This window comes from Jaculus jaculus, chromosome 7 (genome assembly GCF_020740685.1).
Source record: "Jaculus jaculus isolate mJacJac1 chromosome 7, mJacJac1.mat.Y.cur, whole genome shotgun sequence".
Lineage (NCBI taxonomy): Eukaryota > Metazoa > Chordata > Mammalia > Rodentia > Dipodidae > Jaculus > Jaculus jaculus.
Genome location: NC_059108.1, coordinates 64,361,256 through 64,369,027, shown reverse-complemented (window position 1 = coordinate 64,369,027; position 7,772 = coordinate 64,361,256). Strand labels below are relative to the sequence as shown.

At 42.1% G+C, this 7,772-nt stretch overlaps 1 pseudogene; it reads left to right on the top strand.

Moving 5' to 3' along the window:
- The first annotated feature begins 2,729 nt into the window (after nt 1-2,729).
- On the top strand, nt 2,730-7,772 carry LOC123462305 (annotated as a pseudogene).

The following is a 7,772-nucleotide window of genomic DNA, read 5'->3' as shown; positions in this document are numbered from 1 at the left end:
TTTTTACTAAGCTTCCTACTTAGTCAGGTGGAGCCCTGCTGGAGGAGGTGTGTCATTGGGAATGGATCTTGAGTCCAGCTCTACTAGGTGTGTTCAGAGCTAGCTTGAGCTCTTGTTGTGTGTGCTTGCTTGTGTTGGCTTTCCTCTCTGCTGTGGGTGCTGAAATGAGCCAGCTTCTCCTACCACGATGGAGCTTCCCATGAATCTGTAAGCCTGAAATAAACACTTTCCTCCTATAAGCTGCTTCTGGTAAGGTATTTGTCCCAGAAATACCTATTTCCCCAGTAGATGTCTTGATAAGTTGATGGACATCTAGGCTGATTCTATTTCCAAGTATTGTGAGCAGAGCTGCAGTAACCATGGATAAGCAAGTATCTCAGTAGCAGGGTATAGAGTTCTTGGGTATGTGCCCAGGTGTGGTATAGCTCGGTCATATGATAGATTGATTTTGAGCATTTTGAGGAACCTCCACATTGATTTTCACAATGGCATTCCCACCAAGATAAGGGTTCCTCTTTCCCCACATGCCCACCAGCTTTTGTTATCATTTGTTTGCTTGGTGTGTTAGCCATTCTGGCTGGGCTGAGATAGAATATGAAAGCACTGTTAATTTGCATTTCCCTACCGGCTAAGTATGTTTAATACTTGTTAAGATATTTATTGACCATTCTTATTTTTTTCGTTTGAGAGCTCTTTGTTCAATTCCATAGTCCATTTTTCTTATTAGGCTGTTTGTTTTCTTTTCTTTTTTTTTTTTTTTTTTTAAAGTGGGGGTAGGTCAACTTTCACCAGTTTTTTTTTTTTTTTTATTTTTGTTCATTTTTATTTATTTATTTGAGAGTGACAGACACAGGGAGAAAGACAGATAGAGGGAGAGAGAGAGGATGGGCACGCCAGGGCCTCCAGCCTCTGCAAACGAACTCCAGACGTGTGCGCCCCCTTGTGCATCTGGCTAAAGTGGGACCTGGGGAACCGAGCCTCGAACCTGGGTCCTTAGGCTTCACAGGCAAGCGCTTAACTGCTAAGCCATCTCTCCAGCCTAAGGCTGTTTGTTTTCTTGATGCTTAGTTCTTTGTATATTATAGACCTTAATCATTTTTCAGATGTATAGTTAGTAAAGATCTTCTTCATTTTGTACAGAAACTTTGTAATTTCTTTTTTTTTTTTTTTTTTTTTTCTGATCAAGGCTCGGCTTTATTCAGGCAAACATCCCTTATATATAGAAGATAGAACTTTTTTGACAATGCTTACATGCCCAAGGTCAGTTTCACCAGGGTTAATCCAGGTTAATCCCTCTATCAGGCGCCCACTCCACCTAGGCTATATGCTAAACAATGCTTAGGATCAGGTGTTTATCTAGGCTGTATATTGAGCAATGGTTAGGATCAGGTGCTTACCCTATCTAGGCTGTATACTAAGCAATGGTTAGGATCAGGTGCTTACCCTATCTAGGCCATGTACTAAACAATGGTTAGGATCAGGTGCTTACTCTATCTAGGCTGTATACTAAACAATGGTTATGATTAGGAGATTAGAGATCACCCTTAGCTTCCTAGGTCAAAGAAAGAGCAGGTGCAGATCTAGAGATCTTCTTTGTAAGAGATAAGAGAACACCCTTAGGTCTCAGGGTCAAAAGAGCAGCTGTGGCTCCCAACATCTCCTCCCTTCTTTTTATACTAAAGAAGGGGAGACCTGCTATTCAGCGGTGGGCTTTTAACCAACTGGCGGAGTAGTGACCTGACTCCTCACATGGGCTGTCATTTTTTTCATCCCACAATCTTGGCCCTTGGTACCTTTTGGGGAGGGGAGGCAGGGCCTATGTGATCATAATAGGTGTGACTCCATGCAAGTCAGGTTTTACTCTCAGGGAATTCAGAAGTGGTCAGAAAGTGACCTTCCCTTGCAGTGCTTTGCCTCACACCCATGTTGGTGCCCATATCATACTCACTTTATTGTGAGTTGATATGCATAGGTCTGAATCCTATGCAGCTCCTAAAGGAGGGCAGTCAAGGATGTGTTCTATAATGCATATCTCTTTTTCTCCCCTTTCTTAATTTATTAAAGAAGTGACTGTGCCTGTCTTAGGTTGTCAGAGGCAGAGGGCATCCTTACCCGTCTCTGACTACCAGTCGGATAAATTTAGGGAGAATTAGTATAAGGTCTGAGGGAGCCAAATAGAATTTCTACTCATTTGAATCTGCTTTATCTTCTTCATACCTTGTATGTGCTCTTGTACATGCTTTGCAGTAATGTTTCTTTCCTTTAATTCAACTCATCCCACTATGCTGGTCTTAGAAAAGCATAGTGGAATGCCTAGACCATGCCCTGAATATGAACTCATAATTAGTTGATGTAATTTTGTATTTTTACTAGATGGCATGCTTAGCAACCAAGTGCTATTGACTAGAACTATGATTTCTTTTTTCTCCCAGGTCATTGGGTCTAATATAGGAGGGTCAGGAAATTAGGTGCAGTAGAGGTCACTGTAAACGAGATGTAGATGACTCCATATTATCAGGATCATCAGTGTTCTCTTGTTTGATCTCGTGGCCTGCATACTGGACCAAGTGTTCTGGCAACCATCTGGCTCCATTTTCTTTCTTATTCCAGAAGACTGAGCAGGCGACCACAGTCCTCTTTTAAATTTCACTTCTTCCGTGGATCCCGAGTTGATGTTGGCATTCCTCACTGAGTCCCTCGTAGTCAGGTCCCTTGTTCCAGGCGCCACGATGTGCCAGCCTTCAGCACAAAGATCGAAACGGGCCTCAAAGGAGCCAGTGGGAATGAACCTGAGACAAGAACACAAGGAATGGAGCCAAGACAAGTACTCATCAAGGCTCCAAGCTTTGTAATTTCTTGAGCTCCCATTTGTTGATTGTTGGCCTTATTCCTTGGGTAACTGAAGACCTATTCAGAAAGTCCTTACATATGCCTGTCTCTTAAAGTGTTTTCTCTACTTTTTCCTGTAACAGTTAAAGAGTTTCAAGTGTTATGTTAAGGCCTTTGATCAATCTTGAGTTAATTTTTGTATAGGTGCTAGATACAGATCTAATTTTATTCTTCTGTATGTAACTTTCTGAGCACATTTATTGAAGAGGCTATCTTTTCTCCAATATGTGCTTTTGTCATTTTTGACAAAAATAAGATGGCTAATGCTTTTTGGGCTATATCTGTGTCCTGTATTCTATTCCAATTGGTCTATGTGTCTATTTTCTACCAGTATTATGCTGTTTTATTACTATAGATTGGTAGTATAATTTGAAATCAGGCATGGTCATACCTCTAACATTATTTTTTTGTTGTTTATTTTTATTTATTTGAGAGTGACAGACAGAGAGAGGAAGGGGCAGAAAGACTGAGAGAGAGAGAAAGAGAGAGAGAGAGAGAGAGAGAGAGAGAGAGAGAGAGAGAACAGGCATGCCAGGGCCTCCAGCCACTGCAAACGAACTCCAGATGCGTGTGCCTCCTTGAGCATCTGGCTAATGTGGGTCCTGGGGAATCAAGCCTTGAACAGGGGTACTTAGGCTTCACAGGCAAGTGCTTAACCACTAAGCCATCTCTCCAGCCCACCTCTAACATTATTATTATTATTACTATTTTACTATTACTCAGGATTGCTTTGGTTAGTTTGGTTACTCAGGATTGCTGTAGGTCTTTTGTGCACCAATATGAATTTTAGGATTTTTTTCCCCAGTTTCTGTGAAGAGTGGTATTGAAATTTTCTGTTTTTATCTCTTTTTCTCCCTGTCTCTTCCACTCTCTGAAGGACTAACTTGATGGTAATTCTTAAAATTTTTACCAGACAATTTTGGGTTTGTGGAGATGAATTTCCAAACCAGCCACAGTTATGGAGGAAGGGATATATATTGAAGCTTAGAGATCCAGGGGAAGTTCCATAATGGCAGAAGTTGGCTCTCTTTTAAAAAACCAGACAAGGAAGACAAAGAGAGAAAGCCACAGGCCAAAAGCCACACCACACAGTACACTTCAGGAACTCTAGGTGGAACTAGGCACTTTGCATATCTTTAGATTGGAATTTCAAACCCACCACCAACCACACCTCCTCCAGCCAGGTGGCTGCAGATCCAAACTACAAACTAATTTAACACTGAATATATTGGGGCCATCTATGTAAACTAAAACACAATTCATCACCACAAATAGGTATAAATTTAAGATGAATAGCCCAGATCTCTTCCCTCTCAGAGTTGAGAGTGCTCTGGTACAGCTTGTAGAATGTAATTTCACTTCTCTGAACTTTGTTTTCTCATTGATAAAACTATCATTGTAACTCTGTAATGAGAAGTCATTCATAAATAATCCAGTGAGGTATGCTGCAGTCAGCTCCACATTGCTGGGATGAACTTCCAAACAGGCATAGTTTACGGGAGGAAGGGATTTATTTCAAACTTACATATCCAAGGGAAATTCTATAATGGCAGAAGATATTGACTCCTTTCAGAGACCCAAGCAGAGAGAAACCACCAGGCAGCACATACTGACAGCAACAAGCAACAGGGGCCCAGGCAGAGCTCAAACCTCTCTGCATACCTTTGCCTAGAAATCAGATCTGCCCCAGTGACACCTTAAGGCTGGATTCCAGGATCTGCCCCCAGTGATAACTCCTCCAACTATGTGGCTGGAAATCCAAGCCTTAATTAAACCCTGAGTCTACCTGACAAGTGTGACATTATCAGCAAAGCCTCTTGAACATTACAGGTTCTTAATCAAATCTGATCTACCTTCCCGGACTCCAAGTCCCACCTGGAAACTTGATTTAGAGGCGAGCACCCTGATACAGGCCAGCTCAAAAGCAATGTAAGTAAGCAGTTCAGGCACAAGAATGGGAGTAATTTGGAGACATAAAGCAGAGAATTCTACCAACTTGGTAACCTGATGGGAGTCAAAGAATGATGGAATTATTTTTACCTTGGATCTTTCAGGTGTGGTGCCTAAATTGTTTACTTGCTTTCATGTTATGAGAAGCAGAGACTTATTAAAGACACCACAAGAAACAGTTGGGGAAAATTATTATGAAAAATGTATGGACTCAACTTGAAACCAGAATTTTAAAGTTATCAATAATCTAAGTTGAGGTTCATGGGCTCTGTAGACTGCTTTCTCTGAGCATCTCTACTGCTTTTCCCTTGCAGAGACAAACTTTATCCTGCCTACCTGATATAAAAATTCCAATATAAATCTCAACCCCACCAGTAGAGACTCCTGGGTAAGTTTTCCTGTGTAATTTGTCCCTGAATGATTGGATTCCCAGTATCCACCAGCAAAGTGGGAAACATTACCTCTGCCCCATCTCAGGGTGTGTGGAGAAAGTCATGCTAATTCTACAGCTGTGCCACCTATAGTTCTGGTTGCCACTGTGACTCCACACAAGACCATGCCACTCAGCTGTGGTTCTAAGCAGCACTGACCTTCTGGTATACCTCAGGATGTCTGCTCACTCTGAGTATGTTACCAAGTAAGATGGCTTCTCTCTCCAGTCTCCACTGGAGTAGGCAATTTGGGGTGACTGCTAGCTGTGGCAAGTGAGAAGAGCTCTTTTTGTTGTGTTGTACTCCTCCTCCCTAGGAGTATATATTGGGAAGGAAAGCCTGAGGTTTTCAGATAGAGCTCACACTGTATCCCTTCTCACACTGTACTCTCTTCTCCCAAGACTCAAGCTTTTGTGGTCTTTTCCAGGCTGCACTCCTGACTTCTTCACTACTTATGGTTGTTCCTTTCTGGGGTTCTACATTTGCTCCCACCAGGAGAGCTTTAATTACTCTCTGCATTTCTTCTCTCATCTGACAGGTATGCTTATGTACCTGCAACTCCATGGAAACTGGGACAGGTGGCTTGACACTTAATGCAAGGTCCTTGCATGCTTTGGGAGTCTGGAAAGATCTCCAGAGTTCCACCTCACATGCAAGCTAATCTGAGGATTTGCTTGGAATAAGTCAAGACAGTCCTGTAATTTCTGCCTCCTAAAAATATTAAAAATGGCATGGCTCTTTTTAAAATATTTTATTTTTATTTATTTATTTATTTGACAGAGGAAGAGGGAGAGAGAATGTGCATTCCAGGGCCTCCAGCAGCTGTGTGGGCCCCCTTGTGCATCTGGCTAACGTGGGTCCTGGGGAATTGAACCTGGGTCCTTTGGTTTCGCAAGCAAACACCTTAACTGCTAAGCCATCCCCCAACCCCCATGGCTCTTTTTAAATATCCAACTCTTCTTCATGACAGTTCTACATTCCTTTTCAGCTTTAGCTTCTATTGCTTATTCTCTTATTTACTAGATCTTTCCTAGTTTAAATTTGTGGATTGAAATATCCAGTGGTCCAGTTGTCTAACATAGGTGGCTGGCCAAGTAGGGATTGGCTATATTGGATGGGTCAAAGGTCCATGTCTGGTCCAAACAACTATCACCAAGAAGGAGGTGGTAGCAACAGGAGAATGATGTCCCAAGGAACCCATCATGGCCACATAAACCTTCCTCTCAGCACCTGCTGCTGTCAGGTGTTCTCTTTTTGCAAGTGCCGTGGTAGATAAAAACATGGTGACTGATATCTCAAATCATCTTCAAAATTAGCAAATCCATACTTCACAAGTGAGCAAGTTTCTGAAATATCATCTTGGATCCTCTATTACCACTAATTAGGATCCCCAACCATGCTGTTTTATTTATTATTTCATTTCATGATATGAAAATTAATGTAAAGTATTAGAGTAGGCAACATTGAACACTGTCATCTAAACTTTTTTTTTTTCTTTTGCGGCTTAGTCAATTCAAATGAAGATTTAAGCACCATAAGATTTCACACACATAAGCAATGATTCAGAACTTCAGACCCTGCTGAGGGGAGGATTTCAGCTCCTCTCAAAACCCTAGCCAAATCTTGTTAACATTAATACACATTAATAGGAAAAACAGGTCTGTAGAGAGTGACAGTTTGTTATTTGTTTAAATAGTTGTCTCTATTTGGATATTGCTCACTGTTCCCATCATAATAGCAGTTTGCACTGATGTGTTCTAATGGGTACACCCACCTATATCTCCAGTGGCAGCATCAAGCCATGAATAAAATGCTTTGATTTGATATGTACTAATTGCTTATCACAAGTTACTCAGTTGGAGCATGTTGAAGGTGGTGGTGGTAGCGCGGGGGCGGGGGAGGAGGTAGTCTTCCCACTGTGATGCTGCAGCATGCTATCCTGGCCTGAGACTGCGGAGGAGGCAGACAGCTGCTTGCTGCGACACGTGGTGGGGGCACTGGCTAAAACCCACGAGGGGATTGGCAAGGTTTTATGGAGCGGATTACTCGCACACTGACTTGGCCAGCATCCTGCTAACTTCTATGAATCCTCTGTCTCCTTATTTAAATGTGGATCCACATTTGTTCAGGGTACAGACAAGTTTATTTTGACAACTGGAGCTAATAAAACCCAAGGTAGATTTGAACTAGCCTTCTTTACCATTGGCGGATGTTACATGAAGGGGCTGTATTTGTTTGGGGCACTGAACTGTCTTCGGCTAGGATTGAAAGAAATCTAGACTATGGCCTGGTCCAAACCAAGAAACATACAGATTTTGAATATAGTGACTAGGCAAGGAGCACTTTGGGCTAATTCTCTAGGTTCTCTGGCTTTACTGTATAGTACATTTGGGGTCTTCACTGGGTAGCACGCGGTGGTCTGGCAAGACTAATACCAGTCTCTATGCACTGTATAACAACTGGGAGCACATGAAAGGCTCCTTAATCCAACAGTCACTCTGA